Genomic DNA, 17,519 nt, shown 5'->3' with positions numbered 1-17,519 from the left:
ACAGTGAATTGAAGTGTTGGAACAGACTGCTTCTCTGCCTAGGCAGAGGCACGGTTTCTCTGCCTAACAGCCCTAGCTGTCCTGGAACTCACTTGACAGACCAGGCTGTCTTCTTGGTGACATTCTGTTCTTTTTCTTGTTTCCTATCTGTAAATCCACATTCTCTCTCTCTCTCTCTCTCTCTCTCTCTCTCTCTCTCTCTTTCTCTCTCTCTCTCACATTGTTTTCTCTTTTTCTTGATTGTTTCCTTCAGTCTGCCTTTCACATGTATTAAACTCAATGTACGTGCAGAAAGAAACCAAATATGAGATTCAAAATACAGCCAGGGTTGGCAGGTAGTGGAGCAGGCCTTTGACTCTGGCACTTCATTCAACATGATTTGTTTTTTTTTCTTGACTTCTCTGTAAACATTCTTGTTGGAGTTGAGAAATTGCTGATATGAATTCAGTCAATTTCAGGTAATAGCCTTGCCTTGGCTTTCCTGGAACTCACTTTTAAAGATCAAGCTATCTTTTGTTTTGTTTTGTTTTTTATGTTCTATCTGTAAATCACCATTTCTTCTCTTGAATGTGTTCACCTTGGTAAAGTCAAAAGCCACCCCACAGACACACAGAGTCACACACACACACACACACACACGGCGGGGGGGGGGAGAGAGAGAGAGAGAGAGAGAGAGAGGCACACCTAGAGACACACAAATAAATTTGTTAAATTAAAGGAAGGCCTGGAGAGATGGCTTGGTGGCCAGCAACCACATGCTGGCTCACAACCATCTGTAATGAGGTCTGAATCCCTCTTCTGGCCTTCAGGCATACACAGAGACAGAATATTGTAAACATAAAATAAATAAGTATTAAAAAAAATCAAAAAAATTTTTTAAAAATTTGAAATTAAACTAAGTTCTACACAACTGGAAAGACTGTCTCAAAGCAAAGTAAAATAAAATGTTCTGGAAATAGGACACCTTCCCTGCCACACCCCCCACAGGGAAACACTTGGTGCAGACCAATGGAGACGAACAAAATTTGAAATTAAACTAAGTGTACAAGAAATTAACAGAACGAGATACTGAACACTGAGCCGAGGTGTGGGGATGCACTCCTTTCATTCTTTCATCCAAGAGACAGAGGCAGGTGGACCTCTGTGAATTCACAGGCTTTGTAGAGAGGCCCCCACCCCAAATTTAAATACACACACATATATATATATATATATATATATATATATATTCAACCAAAAATAATTAAGGAAAGAAGGAAGGAAGGAAGGAAGGAAGGAAGGAAAGAAGGAAGGAGGAGACCATTTCTCCTTGGTCCTAGAAACTCCTTTTGATGTACATTTCTCTGATGACGAAGGATGTTGAACATTTTCTTCAGTGTCTGTCAGCCATTTTAGATTCCTCTGTTGAGAGTTCTCTGTTTAGGTCTGTACTCCATTTTGTCAATTGGATTCTTTGTTCTTTAGATGACAATTTCTTGAGTTTTTTGTATATTGTGGAGACCAGACCTCTGTCTGATGTGGGGTTAGTGAAGATCTTTTCCCATTGTGTAGGCCGTCGTTTTGCCTTGTAGGCCATGTCGTTTGGTTTACAGAGGCTTTTCAGTGTCAGGAGATCTCATGTATTCATTTTGTTTCTCTCGGTGTCTGTGCTACTGGGGTTATATTTAGGAAGCGGTCTCCTATGCCAATGCGTTCAAGTGCGTTTGATATTTTGATTTCTATAATTTTTTATTGTGGATGAAGTCAATTATTTGAACTCTCAAATATTTTTATTGTTATTATCTGTTTATCTGTTGGTTTATTTGTGGTTTTTCAACTTAGGGTTTCCTTGTGTATCCTTGTATGCCCCTGGAACTCACTTTGTAGACAAGGCTGGCCTCAGACTCACAGAGATCCAGCTGTCTCTGCCCCTAGGGCAGGGATTGAAGGCATGCTCTAAACACCTTTTTTAAAAATAAATAAATAAATAAATAAATAAATAAATAAATAAATAAAAACAGACTTTGTCTGTGTCATTTTGCCTGTCCTGAATCTCAGTCTGCAGAACAAGGTAGCCTTAAACTCGCAGTGACCTGCCTGCCTTGGGCTCCCTGATCTCTGAGGTGTTTTATCATCTCTCTGAGTCTCTGCCTGGCTATCAATTTATCTATTATTTTACTTATTTTTTTTTTAATTTGTTTTGTGAGACAGGGATTCTCTCTGGCTTTGGAGTCTGTCCTGGATTCAGACCTGGTCACAGCTGTACCTGAAGCAGTGAGGCCTCTTGCAGGGAATCCGCAGAGCCTCTGCCCAGGGCCCTCCAGGGGAACCACTCTCACCCTTTCCCCCAGCCACAACCAGGGCTGCCGGCTACATCTTAGACAGGCATAGGTGGCGGGCACTCTGGCTATCCAGGATGTGACAGGCATAGACACACAGAGAAGCAGGGTGGGTGGTGCCCACTCTCTCACTAAGTGCAGGCATGCAGGAAGAACAATGAAAACAATCAGAACTGAAGAGATGGAATTTCTGGAATTTCCAGAAACCACATGGTGGGGATCTAGTGCCCTCTTCTGGTGACAGGGAAGACATCAGAGATTTGGGTTCTTGTGCTCCTGAGACCTACCCCCGACATGGCAGCAGCTCATAAGTGATTGTAAATCCAGTTTCACGCCACTGCATGTAAAATAAAGTTAAATAAATCATAAAAATATTCTTTAAAAATTGGAAATTAAACTTAGTCCTACACAATTGCAAAGACTGTCTCGAATCTAAGTAAAATAAAGTGTTCTGAAATCGGATACCTTCCCTGCCCCACCCCCCACAGGGACACACTTGGTGCAGACCAAGAGATACGAACAAAATTTGAAATTAAACTTAATGTACAAGAAATTAACAGAACGAGATACTAAACGCTGAGCCAGGTTGTGGTGGTGCAGACCTTTCATTCTGTCATCCAAGAGACAGAGGCAGGTCTCTTGTGAATTCCCAGGCTTCATAGAGAGGCCCTCATTCCAAATCTAAAACGTATATAAAAGTTAAACCAAAAAAAAAAAGAAGGAAGGAAGGAAGGAGGGAAGGAAGAAAGGAAAGAAGCAGACATTATGAACTGTCTCCTTGTTTCGAGAAACTTGACCATGGGAGTGTTGGACCTATGAGACAGTGCACGAGTCTCGTGTTCTAACTTGGAAGACGAGTCTGGATTTTAACTCACTGATGTTCTTCTTCCTGTGTCTCCTAAGTGCTGGGATAATAGGTTTCCCTAATTGTTGAATGGCATACTGAAAGTATTTCTTTCTACTTAGTTTGCATTTGAGTTTTTTTAAATCCATGCCTATTTTATTTATTTATTCATTTATTTTTGGTTTTTCAAGACAGGGTTTCTCTGTAGCTTTGGAGCCTGGGCTGGAACTAACTCTTGTAGACCAGGCTGGCCTCAAACTCACAAAGATTCACCTGCCTCAGCCTCCTGAGTGCTGGGATTAAAAGCGTGTACCACCACTACCACCTGGCTTTACTTGTTTCTTTTATTTATTTTTGTCAAGCCCAACATTTTTCTCTGCTTTCCCTCCCTGCCTCTCCTCTCCTCTTCAACCCCCTCCCAAGGTTCCCATGCTCCAAGGAGATCTTGTCTTTTTCTACTACTCGTGTAGATTAGATCTATATATGTCTCTCTTAGGGTCCTTGTTGTTGTCTAGGTTCTCTGGGATTGTGATTTGTGAGCTGTTTTTTTATTTTATGTTTTATTTATTTTTTGTTTGTGTTTTTGTTTTGATTTTTGAGTCAAGGCAGGGTTTCTCTGTTGCTTTGGATCCTGTCTTTGGAACTAGTTTGAGGCTGGCCTCAAAACTATCCCAGAGATCCACCAGCCTCTTCCAGATATGGAACCCTTCCCTTTGAATGTTTTCATCTTTTTGAGTTCAAAAGCCACCCCATAAACAATTTCCAGAAACCACGTGGTGGGAATCAAGTGCCCTCTTCTGTTGACAGGGCCTAGAAATGCCTATTTACTGCACTCTTGTTGGAGCTGGGAAAGACTACCTTCTTGCTGAAGTTGAAAAATTGTTGAATTTAGTCATTTTCAGGTTCCTTAGAAAAAAACAAAGCAAAACAAAACCAAAAGCCCCTTCTTTGTTTTATTTCACGTTTTAACTGGATTTTTTTTTTTGAGACAGGACCTGTCTTTTTATTTATGTTTCAGACAAACTATTACACTACATGGTCCAGCACTTCTTTCTGAACACTGCTGCTGCAAATACAATCTTAAAAGAAAAACTAAAATTAAAATAAATGACCTGGCATAAAAAGAGAAAAAAAAAATAAAAACTGCCTTTGTTTTCTTTTCTTTTCTTTCTTTTCTTTCTTTCTTTCTTTCTTTCTTTCTTTCTTTCTTTCTTTCCTTCTTTTATTAATTTTTGAGGCATGGTTTCTCTGTATAACAGCCCTAGCTGTCCTGGAACTCATTTTACAGACCAGGCTGTCTTCTTGGTGACATTCTGTTTTTTTTTCTTGGTTCCTATCTGTAAGTTCACATTCTCTCTCTCTCTCTCTCTCTCTCTCTCTCTCTCTCTCTCTCATTTTATTTATTTTTTTTGTTTGGTTTTGTGTTTTGCTTTACAAGACAGGGTTTCTCTGTTGCTTTGGAGACTTTTCTCGGAACTAGCTCCTTTCTTGTAGACCAGGCTGGCCTAAAACTCCCAGAGATCCTGCCTCTGTCAAATATGGAGCCAGTGCCCTTAAATGCCTTCATCTGTTGAGGTCAAAAGCCACCCTATCTACACACACACACACACAGACACACAGACACACACACACAGACACACACACACACACACACACACACACTTAATTTAAATTAAGTCCCACAGAACTAGAAATACTGTCTCAATTTAAAGTAAAATAAAATGTAAAAGAGTGCAGTGCTAAGTGCAGTTATGAAAATGTTTTAAAATATGACACCTTCCCTGTCTCCCCCACATACAGAAGGCACATCGAGAGATTTAAATAGAATTTGAAATTGGCCGGGCAGTGGTGTCTCATGCCTTTATTCCCAGCACACAGGAGGCAGAGGCAGGTGAATCCCTGGGAGTTAGAGGCCAGCCAGGGCTTCAAGAAAGGAGCTAGTTCCAAGAACAGCTAGGACTGTTATGCAGGGAAACCCAGTCTCGAAAAACAAAACAAACCAAAATTGAAATTAAACTACATGTACAAGAATTTAATTGAACAACATACGAAACACAAAGCTGGGTTGCTGTGGTACACCCCTTTTCTTCTATCATCTAAGAGACAGAGGCAGGTGGCCCTCCTTGAATTGGAGACAGGTTGTATAGAAAAGACCCCATACCAAATTACAAAAATGTATACATGTTGAACCAAAAGAAAAAGAAAGAAAGAAAGAAAGAAAGAAAGAAAGAAAGAAAGAAAGAAAGAGAAAAGAAAGACAGAAGATTAAAAGCAAGAAAATGAAAAAACCACGGAACAAAGGAAGGCAGTGCTGGGGGCCTGGTTGGTGGTTGAGAAGGGAGCCCTGGCCTAGTTACATCCTCTGCCATGTCTGCTGTGACCCCAGCACCCCATTCCTCAGGAGCTGTAAAGGGTCTGAGAATAAAATGACATTTTTAAATTTTTTTCTGTCTGAAGTGAAAATGTTCCAAACAATCAATTCACTGTGCCAATATTCCTGGAAATGATGTCCAAGTGGGAATTTTTCATAGCATTTCATGGCTGTTTTAATTTTCTCTGCATCTCATCATGTCTTTCTCTAAGCAGGCCCAGGAACGATAAGAGCCTGTAGCTGATCTAGGAGATCGCCCATGGCAGGGGCCCTGGCCTCCACTCCTGTGCCCTGAGGGCACGGGGTAGGCGTGGGACTCCAGATTTTACAGACTAGGAAAGTTCAAGGTCACCAGCTCTTCCTAACAGCCAGAACTCCTTGCTGAACCAGTCAAGGGTGAGGCTACAACTTGATCGGTCTGCTTAGGTATACATATTTTTGTTACCGTTGTTTTTGGAAAAGGTATCCAAGTGGGAATTTTTCCATGACTGTTTTGGTTTTCTCACACTTGGACTTTTAGTTTGAGAAGTGGGGTGTGGGGCTGTACAAACACAACTGTGAAAAAGATCCCCAAGAAAGGAAGCAAGTGGTTGTTATGGTGAAATGTCTTTGAAAGGCATTCAGGTGGCAAGAAACTGCCTTTGTTGCCTCCCTCCCTCCCTCCCCCACCCCCCAGTTCCTCCCTCTTAACAAGTCATAATTGTGGCAGCCCCTTGGCCCGCATAGTCCTTTCACTGATCCTGATTGATCAGACACACTCTTTGTTTTATTTTTTAATTTTTGAATTGTGGTTGAAGTCAATGAATTGAGCTCTTAGATTATTATTATTATTATTATTATTATTATTATTATTATTATTATTATTATTATTATTATTAGTGGTTTTTCTACCTTGGGGTTCCCTGTGTATCCTTGTTTGCCCTGGAACTCACTTTATAGACAAGGCTGGCCTTAGACTCACACAGATCTAGCTGCCTCTGCCTCTACCTCTGCCTCCTAAACACACTTCTTTTTCAAGACAGGGTTTCTCTGTGTCTGTCATTTGCCTGTCCTGAAACTCACACTGCAAAACAAGGTAGCCTCAAACTCACAGCAATCTGCCTGCCTCTGTCTCTCCTGATCTGAGGGCCGAGAACTGAGAATAAAGAAATGCACTGCCACCATTACCCAGATGGATATTTTTTTTCCAATGGTGGGCAATGGGACTTATAAATTTTCTCAAAGGACTGAGATCACTGTGTGCCAGGTGTTCTGTAAGGGTGTGTTTTTTTTTTGTTTTTGGTTTTTTTTTGTTTGTTTGAGGGAATTCTCTCTCTCTCTCTCTCTCTCTCTCTCTCTCTCTCTCTCTCTTTCCTCTCTCTCTCCCTCTCTTTCACTCTCTCTCTTTCGCTCTAGATCTTTGCTTTGTCCCATTCCTCATGGGAACTTCTCTGTTTTTCTTGAATTTTTTCCCCTCAGTCTGTCTTTCACATTTCATTTCTTTTCCTTTCTTTTCTTTTCCTTTCTTTTTTTTTCTTTTCTTTTGAATCCTCTCACCCTAGACAGGAGGCTAAAGGTTTATGGTATCTTTCTTTGCATGTATAGCTGGAGAATCTGGAGACACTGCATTCAAATCATGGTGCTCTAGAGGCTAGGAGACAGAAAAAGAAATGGACCTTGAAAATATGCCTCATGGTGTCTACCATCTTGTTGAGGTCAGCTCTCATGGTGGTTACCAAAGGCAGCCTTCTAAAAGCTTTCATCTTGGTGAAGTTAACAGCCATGCTGTCTTGTCTGCAAAGGGCCTTCACTAAAATAGTTTGAATTGTAATCCCCCACACATATACATAAACACAGACACAGACACACACACACACACACACACACACACACGCACGCACGCACGCACACAGGCACACACTCTCACACACGCACTCACGGGGATAGACATGGGAACACTGAGAAAAACAAATAAAATCTGAAGTTAAACTCAATGTACGAGAGAGTCAGAAATCACAAAATAAATGAAATAAAACAATGCTACGGGGTGGTCTCATATAGAACTGTCATGCATTTGGCAAAGAAATACTGCCAGGGGATTTTGATTTTTAATGTTATTCATGTCCTCTTCATGGACAAGGAAAGTATCAGAAGTGCAGAGATGGAATTTCTGAAATTACCAGAAACCACAGGGTGGAGATCTAGTGCACTCTCTTGGTGAATGGAAGTGGGTGCAGAGAGAGTGCTCATGCATTAAAATAATACAGTATTCTTTTTCCTAAATTAAAGAAACAAACAAGGGCTGAAGAAATAGCTCAGAGTTTAAGAGAACTGGCTCTTCTTCCAGAGGTCCTGAGTTCAATTTTCAGGAGAGATATCTCAGTTCAATTCCCAGCACCCACATGGCAGCGCATAAGTGATTGTAAATGCTGTTCCTGGGTGATCTGACACCCTCACACCATTGCACATGTAATGAAATTAAGTAAATCACAAACATTTCTTCTCTCTGGCTTTGGAGCCTGTCCTGGAAGTAGCTTTTGTAGAATAGGCTGAGAACCAGGAATAAAAGAATGCGCCGCCACCACCACCCAGCTAGATGGTTTTAATTTTTAGAATGGTGGGCAATGAGACTTATAAATGAGGCTGAGGTGGTTTTCTCACAGGACTGAAGTGAATGCTCTCTCTCTCTCTCTCTCTCTCTCTCTCTCTCCCATTCTAGATCTCTATTTTGTCCCACTCCTCATGTTTTCTCTTTTTCTTGATTGTTTCCTTCAGTCTGCCTTTCACATGTATTAAACTCAATGTGCGTGGAGAGAGAAACCAAATATGAGATTCAAAATACAGCCAGGGTTGGCAGGTAGTGGAGCAGGCCTTTGACTCTGGCACTTCATTCAACCTGATTTGTTGGTTTTTTTTTTTCTTGACTTCTCTGTAAACATTCTTGTTGGAATTGAGAAATTGCTGATTTGAACTCAGGCAATTTCATGTAATAGTCCTGACTGTCCTGGAACTCACTTTTAAAGATCAGGCTATCTGTTTGTTTTTGTCTTGTTTTCTTATTTTCTATCTGTAAAACACCATTGAAGAGCTTGGTGGCTCTTCCTGAAGAAGTGAGTTCCATTCCCAAGACCCACATGGCAGCAGCACATAAGTGACTGTAAATCCAGTTTCAGGATGATCTGACACATTCATGCCACTGCACGTAAAATAAAGTTAAATAAACCATAAAAAATTCTTTAATGCTGGAGAGATGATTCAGCAGTTAAGAGCATTGCCTGCTTTTCCAAAGGTCCTGAGTTCAATTCCCAGCACCCAGATGGCAGCACATAAGTGATTGTAAATGCAGTTCCGGGGTGATCTGACACCCTCACACCATTGCACATATAATGAAGTTAAGTAAATCACAAACTTTTCTTCTCTCTGGCTTTGGACCCAGTCCTGGAAGTAGCTCTTGTAGAATAGGCTGAGAACCGGGAATAAAGGAATGCGCCGCCGCCACCACCCAAGTAGATGGTTTTAATTTTTAGAATGGTAGGCAATGAGACTTATAAATTTCTTCAAAGGACTGAGGTGGTTTTCTCACAGGACTGAGGTGAATGCGCTCTCTCTCTCTCTCTCTCTCTCTCTCTCCCTCTCTCTCCCATTCTAGATCTCTGTTTTGTCCCACTCCTCATGTTTTCTCTTTTTCTTGATTGTTTTCTTCAGTCTGCCTTCACATGTATTAAACTCAATGTACGTGGAGAGAGAAATCAAATATGAGATTCAAAATACAGCCAGGGTTGGCAGGTAGTGGAGCAGGTCTTTGACTCTGGCACTTCATTCAACATGATTTTTTTTTCTTGACTTCTCTGTAAACATTCTTGTTGGAGTTGAGAAATTGCTGATATGAATTCAGTCAATTTCAGGTAATAGCCCTGCCTTGGCTGTCCTGGAACTCACTTTTAAAGATCAAGCTATCTGTTTGTTTTTGTTTTGTTTTTTTTTGTGTTCTATCTGTAAATCACCATCTCTTCTCTTGAATGTGTTCACCTTGGTAAAGTCAAAGGCCACCCCACAGACACACAGAGTCACCCACACACACACACACACACACACACACACACACACACACACACACACACACAGAGAGAGAGAGAGAGAGAGAGAGAGAGAGAGAGGCACACCTAGAGACACACCAATACATTTGTTAAATTAAAGGAAGGCCTGGAGAGATGGTTTGGTGGCTCTTCCTGAAGAAGTGGGTTCAATTCCTAGGACCCACATGGCAGCAGCACATAAGTGATTGTAAATCCAATTTCTGGATGAACTGACACATTCATGCCACTGCATGTAAAATAAAGTTAAACAAACCATAAAAAATTCTTTAGGGCTGGAGAGATGGCTCAGTGGTTAAGAGCATTGCCTGCTCTTCCAAAGGCCCTGAGTTCAATTCCCAGGAACCACATGCTGGCTCATGAACCATATGTAATGAGGTCTGGATCCCTTTTCTGGCCTTCAGGCATACACAGAGACAGAATATTGTGTACATAAATAAATAAATATTAAAAAAATAAAAAAACCCACAAATCTTTTTAAAAAATTTGGAATTAAACTAAGTTCTACACAACTGGAAAGACCGTCTCAAAGCAAAGTAAAATAAAATGTTCTGAAATAAGACACCTTCCATGCCCCACCCCACACAGGGAAACACTTGGTGCAGACCAAGAGAGATGAACAAAATGTGAAATTAAACTAAATGTACAAGAAATTAACAGAACGTGATACTAAACACTGAGCCGGGGTGTGGGGATGCACTCCTTTCATTCTTTCATCCAAGAGACATAGAAACTCGTTTTGATGTACATTTCTCTGATGACTAAGGATGTTGACCATTTTCTTCAGTGTCTGTCAGCCATTTTAGATTCCTCCATTGAGAGTTCTCTGTTTAGGTCTGTACTCCATTTTGTCAATTGGATTCTTTGTTCTTTAGATGACCAATTTCTTGAGTTCTTTGTATATTGTGGAGACCAGACCTCTGTCTGATGTGGGGTTAGTGAAGATCTTTTCCCATTGTGTAGGCCGTCGTTTTGTCTTGTTGGCCATGTCGTTTGCTTTGCAGAAGCTTTTCAGTGTCAGGAGGTCTCCTGTATTCATTTTGTTTCTCTCGGTGTCTGTGCTACTGGGGTTATATTTAGGAAGCGGTCTCCTGTGTCAATGTGTTCAAGTGCATTTGATATTTTGATATCCATATTTTTTTATTGTGGATGAAGTCAATTATTTGAACTCTCAAATATTTTTATTGTTATTATCTGTTTGTTTATTTGTGGTTTTTCAACTTAGGGTTTCCTTGTGTATCCTTGTATGCCCTGGAACTCACTTTGTAGACAAGACTGGCCTCAGACTCACAGAGATCCATCTGCCTCTGCCTCCTAGTGCAGGGATTAAAGGCATGCACTGAACACCATTTTTTTTAAACAGAATTTATCTGTGTCATTTTGCCTGTCCTGAATCTCAGTCTGCAGAACAAGGTAGCCTTACACTCGCAGTGACCTGCCTGCCTTGGGCTCCCTGATCTCTGAGGTGTTTTATCATCTCTCTGAGTCTCTGCCTGGCTATCAATTTATCTATTAGTTTACTTATTTTTTTGTTGTTGTTGTTATTTTCTGAGACAGGGATTCTCTCTGGCTTTGGAGTCTGTCCTGGATTCAGACCTGGTCACAGCTGTACCTGAAACAGTGAGGCCTCTTGCAGGGAATCCACAGAGCCTCTGCCCATGGCTCTCCAGGAGAATCCACTCTCTCCCTTTCCCCCAGCCCCAGCCAGGGCTGCCGGCTACATCTCAGGCAGGCATAGGTGGCGGGCACTCTGACTATCCAGGATGTGACAGGCACAGACACACAGAGAAGCAGGGAGGAGTGTTACCCACTCTCTCACTAAATACAGGCAAGCAGGAGGAACAATGAAAACAATCAGAACTGCAGAGAATTTCCAGAAACCACATGGTGGGGATCTAGTGCCCTCTTCTGGTGACAGGGAATACATCAGAGATTTGGATTCTTGTGCTCCTGAGACCTACCCCAATGTAATACTGACAATGCCCTATTAGACCCTATATATCACATATAGGCTTGCTTGATATCACACACGTACACTGTCTGCGTTGCTGCCTGCCCACCTTCCTCTGTGACCCCTGGGAGAGAGCCTGGTACCATCAGAAGACAGAAGATGGGGTTTGGGTCTCTCTCTCTCTCTCTCTCTCTCTCTCTCTCTCTCTTTCTGTCTGTCTCTCATCTATTCTTCCATCTATGTATGCATCTATTGATTTATGTAATAGATTTTTTTGTTTGTTTGTTCTTTTTTTGTGACAGGGTTTCTCTCTAGTTTTTGAGTCAGTCCTGGAACTCGCTCTTGGAGACCAGGCCGCGTGCTGGAACTAAAGGCATGCATCATCACTTCCCGGTTAGAAGCCTTTGTAAAACGTGGGCAATTAGAGCTAAAAATTTCCTCATAGGACTGATTTTACTGTGTGCCAGGGTTAGTGTAGGGCTTTGCTTTAATTTTCTTGAGTGAATCCCCCCCCCACCCCAACACCCGTCTCTTATTGTAGAGCTCTGTTTCATCTTCCATGAGCTCTGAGGGCACTTGGCTTGAGTATGATACACACAGAGACTTACTATTAAGGAAAGTTTAAGATCAAGATCCTTTCCTAACTCTGTGACCTTGCAATAGAGAAGTTTCAAAGGGTGTGCCTACAGCTCCACTGGACTTCTTTGATGGGCCTTTATCTGTTGCCTTTCCTGTAAACATTCTTGTTGGAGTTGGGAAATTGCTGATTTGAACTCGGGCAATTTCATAGAATAGCTCTGGCTGTCCTGGAACTCACTTTTATAGACCAGGCTGACCTTTTGGTGACATTCTATTCTTTTTTTCTTCCTCTTATTTTCTATCTGCAGTCCACATTGGTGTAATGACAGTGCACCTGTATATTCACTGCTCTGATCCTTTCTCTCCTTCCTTCCTTCCTTCCTTCCTTCCTTCCTTCCTTCCTTCCTTCCTTCCTTTCGTATGTCTGTCCACTCCCGAAAACCCAAAAATGTCTAGCCTCCCAACGCAATTAAAAATAAGTCAATTAAAATAAATAACCTGGCATTTATAAAAGGAGGGAAGGAGGGAGGGAGGAAGGCAGGCAGGCAGTGCTGGGGGCCTGGATGATGGTTGTGAAGGGAGGAGCCCTGGCCTAGTCGTCTCCTCTGCCACGTGTGTCACCCCAGTCAGACCTCAGGAGCCTTCTCTAAAGGGTCTGAGAAGCTGCTTCCATGTTTCTGCCTCTGGGTATTTATTGATCTATTTATTTATTTTTCTGGTTTATGTGGGAGGGGAAGGGGAAGCCGAAGCCTTGTCCTACGGGCTCCATGCTGTCACTCAGTCAGTACTGTCTCGTCAACGCGCGTGTGAGGGCCCGTGTCTGTCATGCCAGCAGCACTCAGAAACTGAAAGTACAAGGATCAGGAGATCATCTTCATCGCGGTGGGAAATAGACCCTCCACCAGAAATCCATCAAACGACCTTTTAATTTTCTCCGTCCTAAGTGAAAATGTTCACAACAGATCCGCATGACCCTATTATTCCTGGAAATGAAATCCAATGGAGATATTTTAAAACACACACACAAACAAACACATTATTCCACGACTGTTTTCGTTTTCTCTGACTCGGTATTTAGTCTGAGAAGTAGGTGCCGGGGGTGTGGGGAGTGGTGTGGAGAAAAAGAACTGCAAGCAAGCAAGCAGGCAAGCAAGCAGGCAAGCAAGCAAGCAAGCAAGCAAGCAAGCAAGCAAGTAAGCAGTGGCCAAGGTGAAGTCTATGTCTTTGAAAGGAGACTCGGATGGCAGGAGACTGCCTGCCATGGCCACCTCCCTCCCTCCCTCGGTCCTCGGTCTCCCTCAGTCCCTCGGTCTCTCCCTCTCACCGTGCTCTAAGTGTCGCAGCCCCTCGACTGGCCCACTTAATACTGTCACTGATCGTGGAGACGCACTCTTTGTTTCCCGTGAGCCTCCCTCCCTCCCTCCCTCTCCACGAGGGAGAGCGATTGGCCTGTTTTCCTAGCTAGCTGCCTGTGGTCTCGGTTTCTCCTTTCGTTTTCGTAGCCTGAGCGTCCGTGGCTCCTCCCGAACGTCCGTCCCGGCCAGCCCGCGTTCACCCATGTTCGGGGATGGGGTGTGGGGGAACCGACGACGGGGAGTCCCCTGCCCTGTCGTGGGTGCGTGTCACCTCCGGGCGTGAGCATGGGAGGACACTCTGTCGCGCCAGAGAAGGCTCGCGCGCCGCGGCCGAGCGAGCGAGCGATCTCTGTCGGTCGGGTGGGTCGTCGGGCGCCACCTAGCGGTGTTGGCCGTTTTGTGCAACGCTCCTGGTCCTCGGTCGCCGACAAGGAGGGCGAAGTGGCTTTTGTGAGGCGGAAAGAGTGACGAGAGTCCCGGCTGGCGGGCGGGCGTGTCCCGCGGTCGGTGTCGTGCTTGGGGACGGTCTCTGTGTAGGAGGTTGTGCCGGAAGAGTCGCCTATGGGTGCGTCTGGGATGGAACCGAACGAAAGCCACGGCTGGGGAGGGTGCCGGGAGACTTGAGCGGGTCGACCAGAAGGCTTGAGTCGTTCGCGTCGTCCCACCGCTAGGTGTCGGGTCCGGCCAGGCCCAGGATGGGTGAAGTACCCCGGCTTTCAAAGCTGTCTTTCCCTCGCCTTTTCTCTCTAAGAGAGAGAGAGCCCTGGGTCCCCGGCGACCCGAGGCCGAGAGGGGGCGCTGGTTGATCACGGCTCTTCCCCGCCGCCCGTGCCCGGACTCGTTGGGGGTGTCGGAGCTTTTGATTATTTTCCTCCTTGTCAGAACCCTCGGTCCTCGGCGGCGGGCCTCGCCATCCTGAGGCCGAGAGGAGGCTGTGGTCCCGGCTTTCTCTCCTCCCTGGTCCGGACTCGTTGGGGGTCTCGGAGCTTTATTTATTTATTTATTTATTTATTTATTTATTTATTTTTTCCTCGGTCCTCAGCGGTGGGCCTCGCCATCCTGAGGGCGAGAGGAGACTGTGGTCTCGACGGCTTTCTCGCCTCCCTGGTCCGTACTCGTTGGGTGGCCTCGGAGCATTTTTTTCTTTTTTTTCTTTTGTTTTTCTCCTTGCCAGAACTCTCGGTCCTCAGAGGCGGGCCTCGTCGTCTCGAGGCCGAGAGGAGGCTGCGGTCACGGCTTCTCTGTTCTCTGTTCACTGGTCCCCGGTTTCCTGTACCGTCAGGTATTTTTTTTTTCTTGCCCTGCTCCATCCCTAGCGGCTGGTCGCAGGGTCCTCGGCCGGGAGGAGGCTGGGCGCCCGGCTTTGTGGCATGTCCACCTCGCTCTCTCGGTCCTTTCATGGTCATGAGGTCGACCAGTTGTTCCTTTGAGGGTCGGTTCTCTTGTTTATGGGGACATTTTTGGGACATGTCACCCAGCCTCACTTTCAGGAGTCCCCTGTGGTCTGTGAATTGCTCCCTGTACCTGGTGTCATTCTTCTAGTGGTTGCTATCTGTCCTTATTGTACCTGCAGATAGGTGCTGACACGCTGTCCTTGAAGTGGGTGACATGAAAGGACTCTGTAGGTTGCGGTCTCTTCCGAGCCTCGCTGGGTCGTTTTTCCCGTTTAACCCAACCTACGTGGCGTGTCAGGCGTTCCCGCTTCGTGGTTGTCACCCGTGCAGTTTGGATGGTGGGACTTGCCTCCCGGTGCTCTTCCCTTACCGTCCCGGTGTTTTTTTTTTTTTTTTTCCAAGTTTCTTTTGGGGATCAGATGGAGCTCCCGAGTCTCCACGGACTGGGTGGGTCCCCTGTGTGCCTCCCGAGTGCACTGTTTTCTCCACCCCCAGGTTATGGAGCTCCCGAGTCTCCATGAGGCCTTGGGGGGAAGGGTGAACCAGCCCGGCCTTCTGCTGCCTGCTTTTATGTGCCTCCCGAGTGCACATACCGCTTCTTCCCCACGACCACCACCATTGTGTTTGGTTTTGAAGGTGGAGGTGTGAAGGGTTTTTTTTCCCCCCCATCCCCAGGTTGGGGAGCTCCCGAGTCTCCATGAGGCCTTTGGGGGGAAGGGTGACCCAGCCCGGCTTTCTGCTGCTTGCTTATGTGCCTCCCGAGTGCACACCTTTTCTTCCCCCGTGGCTGGCCCACTCCACTCCGCTTTTTTTTTTTTTGGTTTCGCCGCTTTTTTTTTTTTTTGGTTTCGGAGGTGGTGTGTGAAGGGTTTTCTTTTTTGTTTCTTAGGTGGCGTGTGAAGGGTTTTCTTTTTCGTTTCGGAGGTGGTGCGTGAAGGGTTTTCTTTTTTGTTTCGGAGGTGGTGTGTGAAGGGTTTTTTTTTTTTTTTCCTTTCCTTTCGGGGATCAGCAGGCGGTGGAGCCTCCCGAGTCTCCACGGACTGGGTGGGTGTCCCCAGTCCCCTGTTCCCGTGTGCCTCCCGAGTGCACTTTTTTCCCATCCCCAGGTTGTGGAGCTCCCGAGTCTCCATGAGGCCTTTGGGGGAAAGGGTGACCCAGCCCGGCTTTCTGCTGCTTGCTTATGTGCCCCCCGAGTGCACACCTTTTCTTCCCCCGTGGCTGGCCCACTCCACTCCGCTTTTTTTTTCTGGTTTCGGAGGTGGTGTGTGAAGGGTTTTTTTTTTTTTTTTGGTGGCAGTCGGTCGGGTCTGTGGTGCCCTCTCGCTCGCTTCTCCCCGGTTCCGCTTGTCGATCGATGTGGTGCTCTCGCCCTGTGTTCATTCGGGTCGGAGGCCTAAGCCGCGCCAGGCGAGGGACGGACATTCATGGCGAATGGCGGCCGCTCTTCTCGTTCTGCCAGCGGGCCCCGCGTCTGTCCTCCCCACCTTTGACTGGTGGTGTGTGGAAGGCAGGGGTGCGGTCTCTCCGGCACGAGCCCTGTGAAAGCCCCCCCGCACTCCCCGCTGTGGTTCGTGGGGGCTCCCGTGAGGCGCGTCAGGGGCTCCGGCGTCTGCCCCCCCTCGCGCGTTTCGCTCCGCCCACCGTGTGTGGCCCGTGCGGCCCTCCTCCCTCCGAGCCGGGAGAGGGTTGGCCGATGTGTGCCGCGTCACACGCCCTTCCCGAACGGGCTTTGTGTGCGCGCGTCTCTCGCTCGCGATCCTCGCGGTGCTCCTGGAGCGTTCCAGGCCGATCTTCAGAGGTGCCCGGTACTGAGAGGCGGCGGCGTTTCCCGTTTCTCCGACGTGTGTGCCCTCCCGCGCGCGGTCCGGCCTTCGGCGGTGTTCCTCTGCGAAGGTGTGTGTTCGTGTGGGGGTCGAGGCGAGCGGTAAGAAAGAGGCTCTCTGCGTCCGTCCCCCCCTCCGTGAGCGGGGGACGATGAACCGTCTCTCGCAAGCTCCTGTGAGATCGGGCGAGCGGCCCACCACGCGCTGCCTTCTCCCGTAGGCTTTTGAGCGCCGTGTGGTGGTGTTGAGCTGTCGCGGCCGGCCTTTCTGTTCTTCTCACCGTTCGAGGTGGGTTTTAATGTTAAACGATTAGAATGCCTCCCCGTCCGGTGCAGAGCCGGTGGGTGCTGCCGGAGAGGCCTGGCTCTCGGGGGACCTAGTTTGTAGTTTATGCTTTTTCTCGGTCCGGTCCCCCCTGTCCGCGTTACGCTCGAGAATGCGCCCCCGGAAGGAAAAAGATAAAGAGAAGCCCTTACCGATACCGCAGACCCCCCCGCCTCGCCACGTTCGAGATCATCGAGCGTCGTTTCCCCCGCTCTTGGGGCTGCCGCGGCCGGGGGCTCGTCGGGCCGGGTCCGTCCCGCCCGCCCTCAGCGAGGAAAGTGCCTTCTCTAGCGATCCGATGAAAGGGCGTGCTTGGGGTCTCCCGTCGGACCCGCCTTGGGTCGCCCCGGCCCGCCCCGTGACCCGCCCGATGCGCGTAGCTCTGGCCGGGTTCCCCTCGCCGCGTCCCGACTTTTGGGGGGGGAACCCGAGCGTTTGTGTGCCCGCTGCGGCCCGCGCCTCCTCGCTCCGAGTCCGGGGAGGAACC

General features: G+C 46.5%; 3 long non-coding RNA genes across 3 annotated transcripts in view; 2 read left to right on the top strand and 1 right to left on the bottom strand.

The window, feature by feature from the left end:
• Window positions 1–17,519, top strand: part of LOC148117165 (uncharacterized) — a 1,027,820-nt gene that overhangs the window by 990,001 nt on the left and 20,300 nt on the right. The window lies entirely within an intron of this gene.
• On the bottom strand, window positions 12,825–15,692 carry LOC148117170 (uncharacterized). The gene is made up of 2 exons (XR_015737121.1): window positions 13,461–15,692; window positions 12,825–13,119 (listed from the first exon to the last, which is right to left on the bottom strand). It is a non-coding gene; the product is annotated as an uncharacterized LOC148117170 (long non-coding RNA).
• The window catches only part of LOC148117166 (uncharacterized), a 16,336-nt gene continuing 14,527 nt past the window's right edge, over window positions 15,711–17,519 (top strand). Inside the window, exon 1 of the long non-coding RNA XR_015737120.1 lies at window positions 15,711–16,778. This is a non-coding gene — a long non-coding RNA (uncharacterized LOC148117166). The remainder of the gene's footprint in view (window positions 16,779–17,519) is intronic.

The sequence above is a fragment of the Myodes glareolus genome, unplaced genomic scaffold (assembly GCF_982192425.1).
Source record: "Myodes glareolus unplaced genomic scaffold, mMyoGla1.1 HAP1_SCAFFOLD_40, whole genome shotgun sequence".
NCBI classification, from domain to species: Eukaryota; Metazoa; Chordata; class Mammalia; order Rodentia; family Cricetidae; genus Myodes; species Myodes glareolus.
This window is presented reverse-complemented; position numbering and strand designations above follow the sequence as displayed.